The sequence below is a fragment of the Rhinolophus hipposideros genome (assembly GCF_964194185.1).
Source record: "Rhinolophus hipposideros genome assembly, chromosome: 7".
Taxonomy (NCBI): domain Eukaryota; kingdom Metazoa; phylum Chordata; class Mammalia; order Chiroptera; family Rhinolophidae; genus Rhinolophus; species Rhinolophus hipposideros.
Genome location: NC_138053.1, coordinates 8,293,300 through 8,313,349, shown reverse-complemented (window position 1 = coordinate 8,313,349; position 20,050 = coordinate 8,293,300).

Sequence of the window (20,050 nt, the reverse complement as noted above, 5' to 3'; positions counted from 1 at the left end):
AATGGTTAAAATGGTGGCAGCCAAAGCAGCATGAGTGGATATGACCTAGTTTTACAGAAAAACTCCAGTGATTTTCAATCAAACATTGCATAGGAGCCAAGGAGCAGTGAGCAGCAGCTACCACAGTAGTGGAAGCTGTGCGTCTATGGTTGTGGATGGAATGGGAGGGATGCCTCGTTTCCAGTACGAGGGGAAGGTGGGGAATATAATTGATCCTGATCACTGACGCTTGGTCAACATTAAGGAAAAAAACAAAACTTAAGGGCCGGCCCGGTGGCTCAGGCGGTTAGAGCTCCACACTCCTAACTCCGAAGGCTGCCGGTTCGATTCCCACATGGGCCAGTGGGCTCTCAACCACAAGGTTGTGGGTTTGACTCCTGCAAGGGATGGTGGGCTGCACCCCCTGCAACTAACAATGGCAACTGGACCTGGAGCTGAGCTGCGCCCTCCACAACTAAGATTGAAAGGACAACTTGACTTGGAAAAAGTCCTAGAAGTACACACTGTTCCCCAATAAAGTCCTGTTCCCCTTCCCCAATTAAAAAAAAAACCTTTATAAAAAAATTAAAAAAAAACAAAACTTAAGTTTAACGGTTTTGCAATACCAGCTTGTGATTTATGCTTACTCTAAGTGGAAGTCAGGATTGTTTTAAAGACTTAAGAGTCAGTATTTTTGAACATAAACATTCATCTAGGGAGTAAAAACAAAATTGAGTAAACTATAATTCTTAAATGATTTTTAGCTTTTCTCAAGTTAGTTCTATTGTGGGATGTACTTAAGCAGTAAGTGTATTTAGGTTAAATATTGAGTTATGTTAAATATTGCTCTGATACCACATTACACTGCATGCTGCATCCATATGGTGAAAGCCAGGCTTTTTCTGTAAAACTCAATATAAGAGCTGTGTCTACAGTTAAAAATGAAACATTTGCATGTTTGTTAATTCTAGTTTCATTTAATAACTTCTAAGGCACATAAGTTTAAGCTTTTTTTAAGTTAATGGGGAAAATTTGAGACACAATACCAATACTTTAAGATTTTGGTCTTGGTGTTTGTATGAAATTCTGAGGCCTTGATTTAAATCTTTCATTGCACTGTGATTTCCTTTTAGGTGTATTGTACTGAGTGAAAATTGTCAAATAAATCCTCCTTTTAAAAACTGCAAAAAAAAAAAAAAAAAAGGTTAAAATGGCAAATTCTATTTTATACAAAGTATCACAATTAAGCTCTGGAACTTGTTGCAATGATGTTACTAACGTTTTTTGATATCAGGGGGATTATTCATTATGAATTTGTACCAATTGGACAAACAGCTAACCAAGTTTACTATTTGGAAGTGCTGAAAAGGCTGCGTGAAAAAGTTAGATGACCTGAACTTTTCTCCAACAATTCATGGCTCTTGCATCACGACAATGCACCAGCTCACAGGGCACTGTCTGTGAGGGAGTTTTTAGCCAGTAAACAAATAACTGAATTGGAACACCCTCCCTACTCACCTGATCTGGCCCCCAGTGACTTTTTGCCCAGCTTCTTCCACCTCCCCCCACCCACTCCGGGTCAAGCTGTTGTCAGGGATAAAGAGAAAATCGTAAAAGCAGCCAGAAGAAAAAAGATACATTAGGTATACAGGAATAGAGGTACAGTGGAAACAACCCAAGTGTCCATCAAAAGATGAATGGGTAAACAAAATGTGGTATCTACATACAATGGAATATTATTATTCAGCCTTTTAAAATAAGAATGAACTTCTGATACATGCTACAACATAGATGAAACGAAACATTATGCTCTGTGAAATAAGGCAGATGCAAAAAGACAAATGTTACATGATTCCACTTGTACGAGGTACCTAGAATAGATAAATGCATAAGGACAGAAAGCAGAATACCAGGAGCAGAGGTAGAGGGAATGGGGAGTTATTGTAAATGGGTACAAAGCTTATGTTGGGGATGATGTAAAACTTTTGGGTATAGATAGTGGTGATGGGCAATCAACATTGGGAATATATTTGATGCCACTGAATTGTGCACTTACAAATGGTTAAAATGATAGATATTATGTATATTCTACCACAATTTTTTAAAGAGGCAAAATAAATCTTTTTCAGATAAACCAAAACTAAAAGCATTCATCACCAGCAGCTCTACACTATACAAAATGTTAAAGAAGCTTCTTCAAGCAGAAGGAAAATGATACTTGGAAACATGGAGCTACACAAAGGAAAGAAGAACATCAAAAATGGAAGTTATGTAAATACAATGGCCTTTTTTTTTATTTTTCAAAGCTCTTTAAAAGATCATCAATTGTCTAAAGCAAATATACTAATGCATTATGGAGCTTGTAACAGATGTAGAAGTAAAATGTATCACAATAGCACATTGGCTGGGAGGTGAGAAATGGCAGTGTACTGTGGTAAAGTTCTCATAATATATGGGGTGTAACAGAATATCACTTGAAAGCTGGCTGTGATGAATTATATCCCAAATAACCACTAAAATAACAGAACAGTTCTATGTAATAAGCCAATAAAGGAAATAAAATAACAAAATAATCCAAAAGAAGGAGAAAACAAATTACAAGATTTTTTTTTATATATTGGGGAACAGTATGTTTTTCCAAGACCCATCAGCTCCAAGTCAAGTCGTTGTTTTCAGTCTAGGCGTGGAGGGCGCAGCTCAGTGTCCCATGTGGGAATCAAACTGGCGACATTGGTGTTATGAGAACTGTGTTCTAACCAACTGAGCCAACCGGCCGTCCAATTAAAAGCTTTTTATATCAGCACAAGGAAGGGCTTGGTGAATTATAATTAAGTTTAAAATATCTACATAAATTCATCATCTTTTTTGTTTTTAAATAAAAAGTGGTTTTTTGTTGTTGTTCAGAAACGATGTGTGTAGAAAATGGCCTGAGAAATGGTCAAACGGTTGGGCAAAGAGTGGACAGTTCTGTCAGCCTGCACACCCCGAGTACTGTGAAACCATAAAAATCTGCATTTCTATGGCCCAAATTTTGGTCTCTAATGCAGTATTTGAACATGTAGGGCCCAGGCCCCTTAGAAAGAGTAGCTGATTCCCTGTTTGAGGCAGAAAACCTCAAACTGGGCCTAAAACATCTTGTATCAGAAAGTAAGAGAATGCTTTCGAGACTAACTGGGAATACATCACCACACGGTACAAGGAGCCACTGGCAAAAGAGTGGCAATTGCACATCGAAAACGAAAATAAAATTATGATCAATGGAGTAACTTGCATTTGTAATAGACCATGAGTCTATGATACTCGAAAGAGACAAATATTTTAGGATGTGAGTAACATGGTGTTAAAAATTTCCACTGAGACTCAGTTGTGGTAGATATGAAATTCCAGAGGCAGATTATCAACTGCAGGATTTACAGAGGTAATTATCGTGGGCTGATTCTGTGTCTCCTGAGTCCACTTCCCTATTTCAAGTCCATGAAGAGTTGAGAGAAAGGAGAAGGGGGATGGGAGCTGTAATCGTGCTGAGTTCCTCCCAAGGAGGCAGGGTTGAGAGTGGTGCCCTCACGTGCTCCTTGCATTTGAGGAAGAGTGGACTGTTCCCATAACTGAGAACGTTAAGCAGTCTGTAGTCTCAGGATAGAGGAAGCTGCTCTTCTGGAGTTTCTCTGGGAAGACAGACATGAATTTGTCCTGCGGATCACAACACAGGAAGTGCCTGAGAGAGACCCAGTATTGGATCCTCTGAAGAATACAAGAAAGTATCTACAAGAGAAGTCAGCTCTTGACCTTGGCCAAGCTCAGAAAATACATCCAGTCACGTAGGAACCATGTTCTTGCCTTACATCTCCTACCTCCTATCTTTTTGTCCTCACCATGGTCAAAACAGTACCTAGTACGTGGGGAAGGATATAAGCAAGGAGATAGGGCAGAATCCACCCACAATCTCCTTCCTGGACTGAAGGCTCTCTCCTGCCACCAGCCTGAGCTGGGGAAGAAAGAGAAGTCTTAACACTTGGAAGGGAAACGGCTTCTCCACAGGGCCCTGGCGACCTGCCATGTAGGGGAGGCTTAATCACAGCTGACCTGAACTTTGGCAGAATGCCCCGGGTCCCTCCCAGGACTTGAGAACATAGGAAGAGTACGAGGAGCTGCCCCCGTATCTTCCAGGAAGGCTGTGCTAAGGCAGTTGCTCATCCCCTCCTGAATTCTAATGAAGTCTTCTTACGGTGCTAAGGTCCGACTGCATGGAGTTAAAAATCGAGAGACAAGGTTGGTGGAAAGAAAAGCAGGTTTATTCAAAATGTCGGCATTCGGGAGGATGGTGGACTCCTGTCCAAAGGCCATCTCGCCGTTCCTAGACCAGTCAAAGGTTTTATAGGGACACAAGAAGAAGCAGAGCAAAGGAAAGGGGGAGTCGGTCAGACAGGTCCAAGGGCTGACATCCTTCCTGGGGTCTGTTCTGTTTTAAGATAAGGTTATCTCTGGACTCCGGATTCGAACTAGACCACTGAGACCTCAGGCTTTATGTGTATTCCGGTCTGAGGATTAAGAAATTGCCCTTTCCAGGTTAGGATTTTATTGGATTAAATGGATTAACGAGGTATGAGTAGTCTTAAGAAAGGGAACAAAACAGAGTTCTTTAGTTAATCAGTGAGGGGAGAAACAAAGAGAAAATAGCTGAGTATCGGCAGATCTAACTGCAAACTAGCTAGGTTTAATTACAGGTGGCTAGATAGCGGGCTGTGCAGTGAGTCAAACTGCAAACTAGCTACTTCTAATTACATTATTGATTCTCCAAATTTCTCGCTTACAGTCTGAGGTTTTCTGCCTCACCCGTCTTAAGGTACAGCTGCAGGCAATCAGACTGCTGGACTGTAGCCCGGAATTGGCATCTCGGCTACAGGGTGCCCCACCCCTCTGTTGCATTGTGATCTTTCATTTTGGTTTCATCCTATTGAGTGAGGGACACTGGGAGCTGACACATTTGCCTATCTCGCTTTTGCTCTCTATGTAAATGATAAACTGTCTGAATCTAAAAAGGTCTTGTTGTTCCTGTACCAGCCAAATCTGTCGCCCTTGCTTGATACCCCTCAGTGAGTTTGAGGGTGAGTCATAACTCGGTCTGAATTGGGACTGTGTGTTACAACTTGCAGTGTGGACGACGGCACCTGCCTACGTTTTCATCCTGTGGCACGGGGAACATTGCCCACTGGATAAGTTTTTATCCTTCAACTCCTTGCTATCAGATCCACCAGAGTTCCTCCTTGAGATGAGAAAATGACGTTAAATGTTTCAGAAAGTGTACTTTCTCAGATGAAGCACAGTAGTTTTGTTCTATTGTGCACAGTAGTTTGGATTCAGAATTGTGTTTAAGCTGAGGCTAAATTCTCCTCTGGAATTCCTCAACCACCCTCACTGCCAACCTCAGAGGAAACTTGTCTCTAGAGGTGGAAGTATGGGGTGAGGGCACAGTGGGAGTTTGATCAACATTGATTTGAGAGTGCTTCCTTTATGCACCGAAAGTAAAGAGGCACCTTTAGCAAGCACCTCAGGCTACCAGTTTAAGGCTGTTTTCCATTTCCCTGGCAAGCCATGAAAAAGAAAAATACCACAAAGCAATTTCTAAAAGTGGATTTAAAAAAAAAAAAGAAACAAACAAATACACTAACTATATGTCAAGTCAGCGGCATAATTAAGCTCAGTAACTTGCTAGCAGGTTCCCGGAGGACTATATCCTAAGGATAAAAGAACTACAGGGAAATCTTTAGCAGCACTCAGTAATCGTGTTGTTAGTGATAACACTGCCATTACTATTTTGAATTTATTTTATGTATAGTATGGAGAACAAATAATTGTGTTAACATTATTAGGAACCAAGATAAGGGGAAAGAGACACAAATATTAAATCAAAGAAGTTACATTAAAACTTTATGATTTTAAATTTAAATGGGAAATATCAGTATGTGCCCATAATTTTTCACTTTCTAAAATACTTAATTTCCCAGCTCTGCCCACTGAAAAGATTCAGGAAGTATGACAACTCAGTAGCCTGACTCTGGTCCCTAAATACCATTTCCCACTAAAAGAAACAAGAGCCTCCTGGAGAAATGGCTGGTTCCAGGTTTGTTGCAGGAAATGTAGAAGAAAAATCTTGTCATGTCAGAAAGCAAAGATGGGATTTAAGATGGGTCTTTGCAAAAGGACACAGGAGTCAGCTTTACAGGGGCTTCTACTCACCAAAAATGGAATAACTGAGCCTCAGAAAAAGAATAATAGCTGCAGTGAATTAAAACACGTCCAATGTCACCCTAGTCTCATGAAATATCAGACACAAATCACAATAGAGGGACATTCTACAAAGTATGTCACCAGGACTCAAAATTGTCAAGGTCCTCAACACAAGCAACATCTGAGAAATTGTCACAGCCAAGAGGAGCCTAAGGACACATGAATGTCATGTGGGATCCTGGCTGGGCTCCTGGAACAGAAAAAGGACATTAGGGAAAAACTAAGGACATCTGAGGACAGTATGGGCTTTATATTTAATGATAATATGTCAGTATTGGTTCATTCATTATAACAATATACCCTGCTAATGTAAGATATTAATAATAGGGAAAATTGCATGCATAGTGTACGGCAATTCTCTGCGCTATATTGCAATTTTTTGTAAATCTAAAACAGTTCTGAACAATCAAGTTTATTTAAAAATAGAAAATGTATTACCATCCATTAATTAATAATGACACTAAAGAAAAAGAATTCACTGGTCACCTTTGGAGGTTGTAGATTACCAACTCATTTGAAAATGGGTAAATAAAGGGAAAGAATAATTCATTTACACAGCCTTTTCAGTTCAAACTCCCTTTCAGAGTGCCTTAGTTTGGGTTCCAAAAGCAGATCCTTTAATAAGAGCTTGAGTGGCAGGTGGTTTAATTGAGAGGTAATCCCAGGAAGTATAAATGAATAGGTGGGAAAAGTGAGACAGAGAAGGGAGAAAAGCCAACAATGAGTGCATTAGAGACCAGATAGTTGTCATGGCAACTGGGGCTTAATCCTTCCAGGGACACGCTGGAGTATTGTGTAGAATGAGCCTGTATTAATAAGTTTGTTATTAATATAGCCACCCGGCTTTCTTAGAGTTGGTGTTCGAAGGGTATATCTTTTTGTATCTTTATATTTTCAATCTCCCTATGTCCTTATACCTAATATGTATCACTTGTAAAAGCATATCGTAATTGGTTTGTTGTTGGGGTTTTTTTTCAATTTTCATCTTTTTTTAATATTTTTATTGTATTAATTTGTTTATTTTTTTATTTTTCAGTTACAGTTGACATACAATATTATTAGTTTCAGGTATACACCATAGTGGTTAGACATTTACATGCCTTACAAAGTGATTACCCCAATAAGTCTAGTACCCATCTAACACCGTACAGTTATTATAATGTTATTGCCTATATTTCATATTGTTGGATTTTTTTTTCCAGTCAGATGATCTCTGTCTCAGAGATTGTAGTATTTAGGACACTAAATTTAATGTGATTGTCTATCACCTTGCTACCTGTTTTCATTTGTCCCATCTATTTTTTGTTTTTCCTTTCCTTTAATCTTTTGGATGAACCAAGTATTATTACTATTATTATTATCATTAGTTTCAGGTGTACAAAACAATATAATAGTTAGCCATTTATACTCCTTACAAAGTGATAACCCCCCTCCCCGTCTACGTTTCTGTACTCCACATCCTGTGACCATATATATATATATATATATGTACACATATATAAATAAATATATAAAATTATAGTTGACATACACTATTATTCAGCTTCAGTTTTAGGTGTACACTGCAGTGGTCAGGCACCTACACCATCCATGAAGTGGTCTCCCTAACAAGTATTATTTCTATTATCCTATTTTATCTCCTCTGTGGCGTTTTCAATAATACCTTTTTCTCTTGGTTAATCTGGAGATTATAATATGCCTGTTTTTTTTTTAAAGATTTTATTGGGGAAGGGCAACAGGACTTTATTGGGGCCAAGTCAAGTTGTTGTCCTTTCAGTCTTAGTTGTGGAGGGCGCAGCTCAGCTCCAGGTCCAGTTGCCATTGCTAGTTGCAGGGGGCCAACATCCCTTGTGGGAGTCGAACCAGCAACCTTATGGTTGAAAGGCCACGCTCCAACCGACTGAGCCATCTGGGAGCTCAGTGGCAGCTCAGCTCAAGGTGCTGTGTTCAATCTTAGTTGCAGGGGACAGAGCCCACCCTCTCTTGAGGGAATCGAGGAGTCAAACCGGCAAACTTGTGGTTGAGAGCCCACTGGCCCATGTGGGAATTGAACCGGCAGCCTTCGGAGTTAGGAGCACGGAGCTTCAACCACGTGAGCCACCAGACCGGCCCTATAATATGCCTTTTTGCTTAATACAACCTACCTTGAATTACTTTACCACTTCTGGAAAGATGAAAGAACTTTAATTCTATTTACACCTTTTCCCCCCCACACCGTCATATGGTGTTGTCATATAGTTTACTACATACGTTAAAAGCCTAAGTAAACACTGTTATTATTGTTGCTTTAAACAGTTAATAGTCTTTTTAATATTTTCATTGTAGTAAAATATACAAAATGTAAGATTTACCATATTAACCATTTTAAGTGTACAATTTAGTGGCATTAAGTACATTGGCATTGTTTTGCAACCATCGCCCCCATCAATTTCCAAAACTTTTTCATCTTCCCAACCTCTATACCCATTGGACATTAGCTCCTCATTCGCTGCTCACACCGCTGCCACTCCCCTACCTCCTGGCAACCACCATTCTACTTCCGTCTCTATGAATCTGACTACTCTAGGTTCCTTACATAAGTGGCGTCACACAATATTTGTCTTTCATCTCTGCCTTATTTCACTTGCATAATATCTTTAAGATCTATCCATCTTGGAGTATGTTGTAAACCTTCCTTTTTAAAGCTGAACAACATTTCACTGTATGTATATACCACATTTGTTGATCCGCTTCATTGTGGATGGACTTTTGGGTCATTTCTACCTTTAACTCTTGTGAGTAATAGCTGCGATGAACATTAGTATCAAGTGTCTATCCAAGTCCACGCTTTCAATTATTTTAGGTATATAGCCGGAAGGTGAATTACTGGACCATATAGTAATTCTATGTTTGATTTTTTTTGAGAAACCACCATGCTGTTTTCTATATCTTTTTAATGTTTTTTTATTTATTTACCCATTCCAGATTTCTTCCTTCCTCCTGAAGATCCAAGGTAGCATTTGGGATTGTTTTCCTTTGGCCTCGGGGTCTCATAGTGCAGGTCTGCAGGAATCAAAGTCTCTCCATTTTTGTTTGTCTAATAATTTTACCCTTAATTTTTGAAGACTATTGTCACTGGGCTTAGATTGCTAGGTTAGCAGAGTTTTCTCCTTTCATCATTTTAAAGGTCTCATTCCGTTTTTCCTGACTTCTATAATTACTTTTAAGAAGTAAGCCATTGTTCTATTGTTCCCCTGAATTTAATGTGCCTTTTTTCTCTGGCTGCTTTAAAATTTTCTCTTTATTTATATCTTTGGTTTTCAGAAGTTTGACTCTGGTACGCCTAGGTATGGTTTTCTTTGTATTTATCCTGCTTAGGTTTTACTGAGCTTCTTGAATATGTGGATTCATGTCTTGCATCAATTTTAGAAGTTTCTCAGCCATTATCTCTTCAAATATTACTTTGGTGCTTTCTCTCTATCCACTCCTGCTGCATATAGGTAGACTTTCCTCCAACTACTGAAGATGAGTCTTTTTAGGTGCTGTACCCTTCCAGTGCTGGATATCATTGGCTGCCCCGAGCCTGTTATTCTCTTTCTTCAAGTTTTCTAGGGCAGTGAAGAAAAGCCAGCCAACTCCACAAATCATATAATTGCCATTGCCTCCCTATCTTTCAAGCTCTAAGGAGGCTATAAGTGAGATTCTCAGTAATTGCGGTGCCATATCCAGGCAATCAGAAAGATACAGACACTTGGGGGCAACTCTCCGTGTATATGGTGAACGCCAAAGTAAGCCAAAGAGATGTGGGTTGTGATATCAATAACATCTTTTATACAAGTTAACCAAATGGGCAATGAGGAAAGTTCTTTAGAGAAAAATACCAGCCAATTAATGTGTAAGGAATGATAGAATTAGAAATTCAACATTTTGTATCACTCAGTGAAATAGTGGGTCCAGGACCAGCCATTACAGGCTTCAAAAACCATTAGATAAGATTTTTGGAGCTTTATAATGGATGGATTAGACTGCCAACCTCTAACCCCTTCAACCCTAACATGCATAAAAGCAGGGCAACCAGTCACTCTGGGGACCCTCAGGTGAGATAATGGAAAGAATACAGCACCTCTTATGATAAAAATTTAAAAGAAATGGAACCTGAATTTATTCAAGTCTCTAGATCTAACTATGAGTTTACAAAAAAATTAATGATAAGGGGATAGATGAACATGTGAAAGGATACTAAAAATTACATTTGGCCAAATCCAGAACTGAGAAATTCTATAGGAATAAAAATCTGTTTCTTCAATAAATAATTGCCATTAAAAAAAACAGGGGAGGGGAACTGATATAGCTAAGACCTAAGAACTAAATGTAATAATCCAACTGTAAAATAATTTTTTGAGACAATTGGGAAAATTAAAACATTGGGTATTGGATGATATTAAGGAATTATTGTTAATTGTGTTTGGTGGTATTATGTATTTTTTAAGGTCCTTATTTGTTACGGATACATCCAAAAGTATTTACAGATAAAATGATATATCTGGAATTTGCTTTACCCCAGCAAGGCAGGGCGGGAGGGCAAAATGAAAACGATGATAATTGTTGAAGCTACTGTGTTTCCCCGAAAATAAGACCAAGCTGGAAAATCACCTCTAATGCATATTTTGGAGCAAAAATTAATATGAGACCCAGTATTATATTATATTATGTTATGTTATATTATATTTACATTATATTATATTATATTATATTATATTATATTATATTTATATTATATTATACCCGGTCTTATAGTAAAATAAGACCAGGTCTTATATTAATGTTTGCTCCAAAAGACGCATTAGAGCTGATTGTCCGGCTAGGTCTTCTTTTCGGGGAAACATGGTAGGTGATGGGAACATGAGAAATACTTTGTAGCCTCTCTTCTTAAGGCTCTCTTCTGTTTTTATATTCATAATTCAAAATTTTTTAAAGCAGAAATTTGATGGTGAAGAGAAGAAGAGTACGTGGAAAAGGAGTATCTAGGAAGATGGAGCACATTTATATGTTGAAGAAAAGGGTAAGAACACCAAAAAAGAAGAAATCACTGGTGAGCCAGTTCTGGAGGGTCCTGGGAAATAGGATACAGAGCCCAGGTGGCAGGCTTGGCTGTGGTAAATGTGCCGATTATATACCAACCTCTATTTGCTAAATTCCAGTTTGTGTCCTGTTCACACATTTCATCTTAATTGACCCTTACAACCATTCCATGAGATAAGTGTGATTATCCCCATTTTCAAGATAAGGAAATAAGGCCCAGAAAGATTGATGGCTCACTCAGAGTCAAATAACCTATCAATGGCAGATACAGGATTTAAGCCAAAGTTGCTGTACTTCCAAGCTTGTGTTTTATAACTGTGAGACAGGATGGAAGGGGTGGGGGTGAAATGTCAATGACTGGAGGGGGAAAAGGGCAGAATAAGCAGCCTTCATGATTGATGGCCTCTTATTTTGTGAAATTGGATGGGAAGCTCTTAAGGACAATGATACAGGCCCTTCTGATCCCACCTGATCACACCGGGGCTGTCAGGGAGCTGAAGAGGAGTGAGTCACATTCCTGGTCCAAGATTATCTGGGCCAGCCAGTGAGACAGAGGTATTCCAACGAGAAAATTAAACAAGGAGAATTATCAGGACTCTCACGTGCCCCTCTCCCACTCTGCAGCAGCTTTAAGAGACACAGATGCAACTCCAGAGAATGTGAGTTGACCCAAGCCACATATGAGTCAGCAAAGGGTGCAGGCTTCCAAATAAAGCTCATGCAAACTCAGCTGCCACTCGCAGCTCCAGGAAGGGGAAGCGATGTCCAAACCTGCCCCCATCTCATCGTTCGCTGGTTGCACCTGAATTTCTGTTCTCTGAACAGTTCTACCCTGCCCCTCGGTAGAGGCCTGCATGAAGTGAAATGAGGCGAAAGGAATGGCCAAAGAGGTGTGGCTGAGTTCTGGGGGCCCTGGGCGATAGAGAAGGGAGAGATGAGGCTGCTGCAGGGAAGAAGCAGAGCCCAATGCATCAAGAACTTGAAGCCCAGGAGTTGGGTTGCCTAATGTCATTATAGTATAATGACATTATACTATATGTCATTACTTAGGTTTATGTTAACTACCTCCAGAGAGGATTTAATTTTGCTTCTGCCAGGATACACATTGCTAGTGCTTGAGAATTCTAGCAGTCCGTGATTATTATAACTCAGTTTCAGGCTTTGGGGTAAGACTCTATATTATTACCCCAGTCCCATCATACACTGCAATGTGACCTTGGGCAAGTTAATGAACCTCTTTGAGGCTGGTTTGTTTATCTCAAGAAAAAAAAAGAGAGAGAGAGAGATTTTAAAAAGTATCTACTACTAAGATTTCCATTCCTGGTAATGACACATTACCTCCAAACAACCAGTGAGGAAGTTAGAAAAACTGACCAAAATATATTTTTTTAACCTGCTCGAAGCATTGAAGTGTTAAGGAGGTAGTGAAGAATTATGTAGGCTAAGGTGTGGGAGACATCAGAAATCCAGAGGTGAGCCCAGCATTTCAGCCCACATTTTCCTAGAATTGTCTGCCAATTTGGAAGAGAGCCTGAGGAGCTTTTTGACCGCCTTGTTGGGCTAGGGAACAATTATTTGAATCTATGACCTGCCAAGACAGGGGTCACTATTAAAGTCTCTGTGTTTTGGAGTGAAAATCACAAAAAGCTGCCTTCCTAAGAATCAAAGTGAACCAAAATAAACTAGCTCTCACACGGACTGAAGTCCAGCTTCCAATCATCTTAATTCCTGAAACTGAGTTATAATAATCACGGACTGCTAGAATTCTCAAGCACTAGCAATGTGTATCCTGGCAGAAGCAAAATTAAATCCTCTCTGGAGGTAGTTAACATAAACCTAAGTATCAATTTAAAAATAAGCAGGCATACTAGGAAACGAGATATCATGGAGGAGGTCCAGAAGAAACAACATATGATAGATACATAGGAACTTCAGATATTGGAATTATCAGCACAAAAAAAGTTTCATATGTTATGTAAGATGAAATCAAGAACTTCAGCAGAGCCTTAGACACCATAAAAAGGACACAGCATATTTGAAAAAGAACCAAACAGAAAACTTAGAACTAAAAAATACAATAACTTAAATTAAGAATTCCATGGATGGGTTTCATAACCATTTATATACGTATGAAGAGAGTATTGGTCAACTGGAAAAAAAATCAGAAGACAATATACACAATGAAACATGGAGAAATAAAAGTATAGAAAATATAAAAGTGAAGAAACAATATGTGGAAAATACAATACACGGAGGTATATCACAAGTTATGATGTACCTTCTAACATACATAAAATTGGAATCCCAGAAACAGAGTAAAGAAAGAAGAGAACAGAAGCAATATTTGAAACAATAATGGCTGAGAAAGTGATAAAAGGTATCAAGTCACAAATTCAAGAAACCTAATAAACTCCAAACAAAAATCATAAACATTTAAGGTGTTCTAAGGTCTTTGTATTATCCTAAAGAGGTAAAACTACCATTTAAGTTTGGACTTTGATAAGTCTGTTATATATTGCACTCTCTAGGGCAACCACTAAAAGAACAATAGAGTATATAAATTCCAAACAAACAGAGGAGGAAAAATGAAGTAAAAATACTCAAACAATCAAAAAGTAAGAAAAGAAGTTAAATAAAAAAGAAACTTAGAACTCCAAGGATAAATAAAAAGCACATACATCGTAAAAATAATTTTTAAATCTCTAAATTTGTATTAAGTAAACTTAATCTCCAATTAAAAGATAAAGATTACACCTTTAGCCCCACATATGGCTATTCTGTTCATGGACTAACTGCACAGTCACAGCAGTGGCTTAGGACACAGGCTGGATAACTCCTCTAGACAAGCCATCTTGTCTACCTGGTGTTGAATGCCTCCTCTGCAGTGATTACCACCTTGGATGCCTTCTGACTTTCATAGCCTGCCTTGAGTTGATGGTTGGCTAACCTGAGTCTGCCTTTTCTCCTTTCAAGCCTTCTAAAGCAGTTAACAGAAAGCAGCCAATAGTACCGTTCTTACTCTTTCCATTGCCCCCATGCCTTTCAAGTGTCATCAGCGCACATAGGCCAAGGCTTCATCTTCTACCTGAATCTCAGCTCCATCCATCACAGGAGAGAGTATTAGCAATCATGTTGCTATTGCATGCCAGGGGTTTTCACCATCCCACTTAGCCCCAGCAGAGGGATCCTATTGCATGATCCAATCCCATAATCCCACTCTGAGGGTCTGCTTTTCTGAGTCACTTCCAGTACCAACTATGTTAGCCTGGATTCCCTCCAGAAGTATGAGTAGTTTATTTTGGGAAGTGATCTCAAGGGGTCAGAAAGTATGGGACTAGGAAGATTGAAACAGGAAAGAAGAGAAAGCCAATACAAGAAGGAATATTGAGTTGGTCACTGCTATGGGCATTCTGGGGCACAAACCAACTGAGACCTTTTGAGAGGCCATGTAATGTTTCAGAATTTTCCACCCAAGGAGGGGGAGAGAGAAGCATTTATCCATCAGTTCCTGTCCTCATTGGTTCCACACTCCACATTAATTTTCACTCCCTTGCGTGTCCAGCTCTGGATATGTGTGAGTACCAAGAGACCCCAGAGCATAAAGCAAGAGATGTTCAGAGTACCTGAAGCAAGGTGCTATCAGCAATGCCCAGAATAAAAGCTGGATTGAGAAGATTTGAAGTGAAGCACAAATATTTTCAATCAATGGTTCTGGGAAAATTAGATACCTATATGAAAAAAAAAGGGAAAACAATGAAAAAAAAAATGAAATTAGGCCCCCAGTTTACACCAACCCCCCAAAACCATTAGAGGAGAATTATACATCTAAATGTGAAAGACAAGACAATTATCTGAAAGATAATATAGGAGAGTTTCTTTATCACCTTGGGGTAAAAAAAAGATTTTTTAAAATAGCACACAAAAACCCTAGAAAAAGGAAATGGTGGTAAATTTGACTGCATTCAAATGAAGAGCTTCTTGTGGACAACAGATACTAGTAAGAGGATAAGCAGGTGAGCTGCAAAGTAGAAGGAAGACATTTAAAATGCATTCCAATTGAGTCCAAGTATGTAGAGTTCCAAAAACAGGACAAATTAAATGAGCTTTAGAGTTGCATGGTTAGAGGGTAAACATAAAAATATAAAGAGAAGCAAGGAAACAACCACCATTGAAGCCAGGAGAGCGGTTACCTGTGGAGGAAAGACACAGAACAGTGATTTGAAGGGTCAGCCGTGGGCTCTGGGGGCAGGCCATGTTCCATTTCTTGACTGGAATGGCGTTATACGGGTGTTTGCTTGTGATCATTCATTGAGTTGTATGCCTTATTTTTGTAAATTTTTCTGATGTGGGTTTTATTTCATGATATAAAAGTTTGAAACAGTGTCTATCGCATAAGGTTCTTGTGAGAATTAAATGAGATCATGCATAGGACCCCGTTGCAAAGAGTTTGGCATACTGTAAGTGCCCGCCCAGGTTAGCGTCTCTGATTTTCATTGCACTGGGGGCGTTTTGAGAGTGACCTGTCCATGCATATGGAACTCAGAGGATTCGTGGGCGGTCCATATATTCATGGCAGGTCACCCTGGGAGGATGGATGAGGCACAGGTAGGGCGGGGAATATAAAGGGCTAAGAGATTATGAGCCAGCCGGGACAGGGCAATGCGTCCCTCCTATTGGGTCCTTCAACCAGCAGAGCATGGAGTCCCCAGCCATGGAGGTCCAAGTTCATGGATAGGAAAGTACTTTAGTGAGTCGGACTGGGAGCTCTGGAGGATGAGGGTCGTGCCAGTTGCAGCTCTAATCACTTCCTAACATTGCTCAGTGAGGCGTGGTTCAGAAAGAGCCCTGGCCCATGACGCTGATCAGTCCTGGCCAGAGCAGCCAAGACCCTTCCTGGAGGCGTATGGGGCCCAGAGGCAGAGGTGTGAGGGCTTCATCCACATTGGCCTCTGGGCTTTAGAAGCCTATCACTGCCACCCATCCGTTGACCCCACGCTGGACAAGACAAGGAAGGGCCGGGCAGATTTATAGAGTCTGAGCTGTGTCAGGCATACACAATGGACTGAAGGAGGGGAGTGCTCCCCGAAATCACCCAGACAATGGGGGGTTGGCTCCCCTGCAACCTGGCAAGACAACCTTTGTTCATTATGTCAAGTGTATTGAGGTATAATTTTTATTCAATTAAATTCACCTTTTTTAACCATATAGTTCAATGAGTTTGACAAATGTGCATATTCATCTAACTACCACCACAATCCAGATATACATGTCTGTCAGCCAAAAAAGTTCCCTTGGCCCTTTGCAGTCAATCTCCTTCTCTTACCCTTGGTCTTTGGCAACTGCTGATCTGTGTTCTGTCCCTACCATTTCGTCCTTTCTCAGAATGTCAAGTGATAGAATCCTTCAGGCTGTAGCCTTTGGAATCTGGCTTCCGTCACTAAGCACCATGCTTTTGAGAACCATCCTTGTGGTTGCAAGTATCAATAGTTCCTTCCTTTTTATTGCCGAGTAGTGTATCACTGTATGGATATATCACAACTAGGTGGACATTTGGGTTGTTTCCAGTTTGGGCAATTATGAATCAAGCTGCTCCATGCATTAGCACACAGGTCTTCCAATGGACACATGTTTTCGTTTCTCTGGGGTAAACACCCAGGAGTGAGCTTGCCGGGTTGTATGATACATGTGTGTTTATCTCTATAGGAAACCCACAAACTCTTTCCCAAAGTGAACGTACTGCATTTTTGTTTTTATCCCCATTGGTGGAACTACTCTCTCGTCTCAACAGCAGGTCCACTGTAGGAAGACCACTGACTCGCTAACTCAGTGAGAAACTCAAATTATGGAATAGTTGTAAACATTTAATGTCTTAAATACCAACCACAACTCAAAGGACTGCGGCAGGGGTGCCCACCGCTCATGGGTGACCAACTGTGCCAGTTTGCCTAAGACTCTCCTGGTGTCAGCACTGAAAGTCCTACATCCTGGGAAACCCCTCAGTCCTGGGAGCACACTGGGACAGGTGGTCACTCTACTACTAAGTGTCAGGTGCAGTGCCACATGCTGTGCATCTGTCACATCGTTCTATCCACAGGCCAGTGTCAAGGGCAGGTTTGCTTGTCCCATCTTGAGCATAAGGAAACAGCCTTTGAGAGGTTAAGTTGCTTCCCCAGCCGGCACTCCAGAATAAGTGGAGCCAAACATTGGCAACAGGCCTGCCAGACTCCAAAGCACTGGTGTCTTCCAAGACAGTAGACCTCATTCCCTAGGTGCCCGGTTCTGGGCCCCAGGGGCACTGGCCAGCAGGTGGGCCTGGGTGGGGTTTTGCTGCCCTCTGGTGGCAGAAGTGGTGGCACTCCAGGTCTGAGTTTACTCTTGTGGGGCTGCCACGCTGAGAAGGCACCTTTTCCAAAGAGCAGGACCTCAAATCTGGCCCCAACCCTAGAAGGATGCCACATGGACGGCCCCCACCAGGGCTGCTGAGCCTTGGTCCAGCTCTCATTGAGTCACGTGACCACTCAGGGCCTCACAGACCCAGGGCCAGACTGCTAGGTTTGACACTGTGTGATCCTGAGCCCTCTGGGCCTCAGGTCCTTGCCTGTTAGTCAGGATGACAAGCACATCAACACACTGGGACTTATAGGCTTAGACTGAAGTTGTGATTACCAGCTCCTTCATACCCACGTGCCTTCACTCTCCCCCACCTTCGTGTACTCATTCGCTTCATCCATTCACTTCCATCCAGCAGCCATCTACCAAGCGCCAGCTCTGTGCCAGACCCTGAGCTGGGGGTGCCAGGAGACAGCTGTCCTCCTGGCGGTGTAATTCTCTGCTGATCCTCTGGCTCATGTGTTCATCCATTCATTCATTCATTCATGGTGTATTCATTCATGTATTGAGTGGTCATTTATTTTTTTCTCCTATCTTCACTCACTTAACTTCCTTATTCATTCATCCATCAGTTGGTCATCTCATTTACACATTCATTCATTCTTTATTTTTTCAGACAGTTGTTGACTCCCTCCCTCCCTCATTCCTCTGTTCAGCAAGCATTCTGGAAGCAGCACTCTAAGCCAGAATTAGATGTTGGGATTCTGAAGGTTCAGCCTTCCCCTCAGACTTGTGGGTAGGCACACGGTGAAGACATGCTGTGGTAACTACCACATTTCAGCCAGCAGGACCCAGAGAACAGGGAGCACCAAGTAGGAAGCAACTGTCTGCCTGGAAGGGCGTGCTGGAGGCAGTCAGAGAAGGCTTCATGGAGCTAGCAGCATGTAAGCCAAGCTAAGAGGGGAATATGGGAGCCCTCCAGGGAGGAAATAACCCTCCAGGTGAAGTCTTTTCTGTGTGCTGTGTTTGGGGAAAAATGAGGCACCTGGGGGTTGGAGTGTGTGATGTCGGGTCATGTGTCCCTGACCACACACAGGCCAACCTCTCCCTAGGTTCTAGTGACAGACCTGGGCCACTAAAGGACTTCCCCTAATTCATCACTCTTGGCCCCTGGAAAACTACCATCAGGGGGCCAGGAATGGCCTGAGCATGCTAATACAGCACGCTGTCACAGGGGTCACCTGTCCAACCCCTGGACACTCAGTGGGAAAGCTGTCCCGGGCTGAGCAGGATCAGCAGGCAGCAGTAGCAGTCCTATCTGAGCCAGAACCCCAAGATCCCACAGTCGTCCAGCAAAAGTTTGAGTGCCTTGCTGTGAGTCAGGTCTTGCCCCAGACACTGGGAATACAGCAATAAACAAGACAGAACTCCCATTTGTTAGCAGCAACAAATCGTTAACGAGAAACGATTGTGAAGACCACCAAGAGCATATCTGAACAAGTTGGGTTTATTACCTCTTTCTAGGAGGAAGACTGCACTTACTTCAGCAAGAGGGTGTTAAAGAGGACTTATTATAGGATTTGGGGGAGGGTTCAAGGATGTGGGCTTCTACTCTGGATCAGATGCTGTCAGAAGTGGAGACAATTCTATGACTGGCTGTCTTAAATATTTAAAGTAGGAGGAATGAATGGAGGCCAACGCTATAAAGAAACAGCAGGTACTCATATTTGCCAGAATGGGGAAAGTGTTTCGTCTTTTAATGGTTTCAAAGATAATCTTGTTTTCGTCCGAGTTCAAACACGATTACAGAGCAGTCTTGTTTACGTCTTGCTCCATCGCTGTCACAGAACGGCCTGTGTGATGGTGTTCTAAGAAATTGTTTATGTCCAACAGGAGCACACCAAGGCCTCGCTGAGCGCCAGCCCAGCTCCCAGAGGTGAGGGGCAGCTTTTCTTTCTCGTAAGAAGGGCTCATTCACTTGGATGAAGTCTATTTGCTGGGTGCCAGGTGCAGAGTAATTCGAGGTAGAGAAAAGAGGTATGGCCCCGGTCCTCAGGGAGCTCACAGAGACTATTTCAGCTACCTTAAATAAACAGTCAGAAACGGGAGGCGCAGTGCACTAGACTCAAGGAACCGCCAGGACAAAGGCCCAGGCCGGGAGAGGAGGCTGCGAGCCGTTAGCCGGGTTGCGGGCAGAGCCACCTCGCGCACCGGACTAGGAGAGGTCGGCTGGGGCCGAACCCCGGGGCATGCGGGGCCACCTCTCGCCCAGGAACGAGGGCGTTCCGCGGCCCGGATTTGCCCAGAAACAGGAAATAAAATCGAGCAGCTTTGATCAAGATAACCCCGCCCCCGCCCCGCCCCTCGGCCCCGGGCTCATGAATATTCAGCA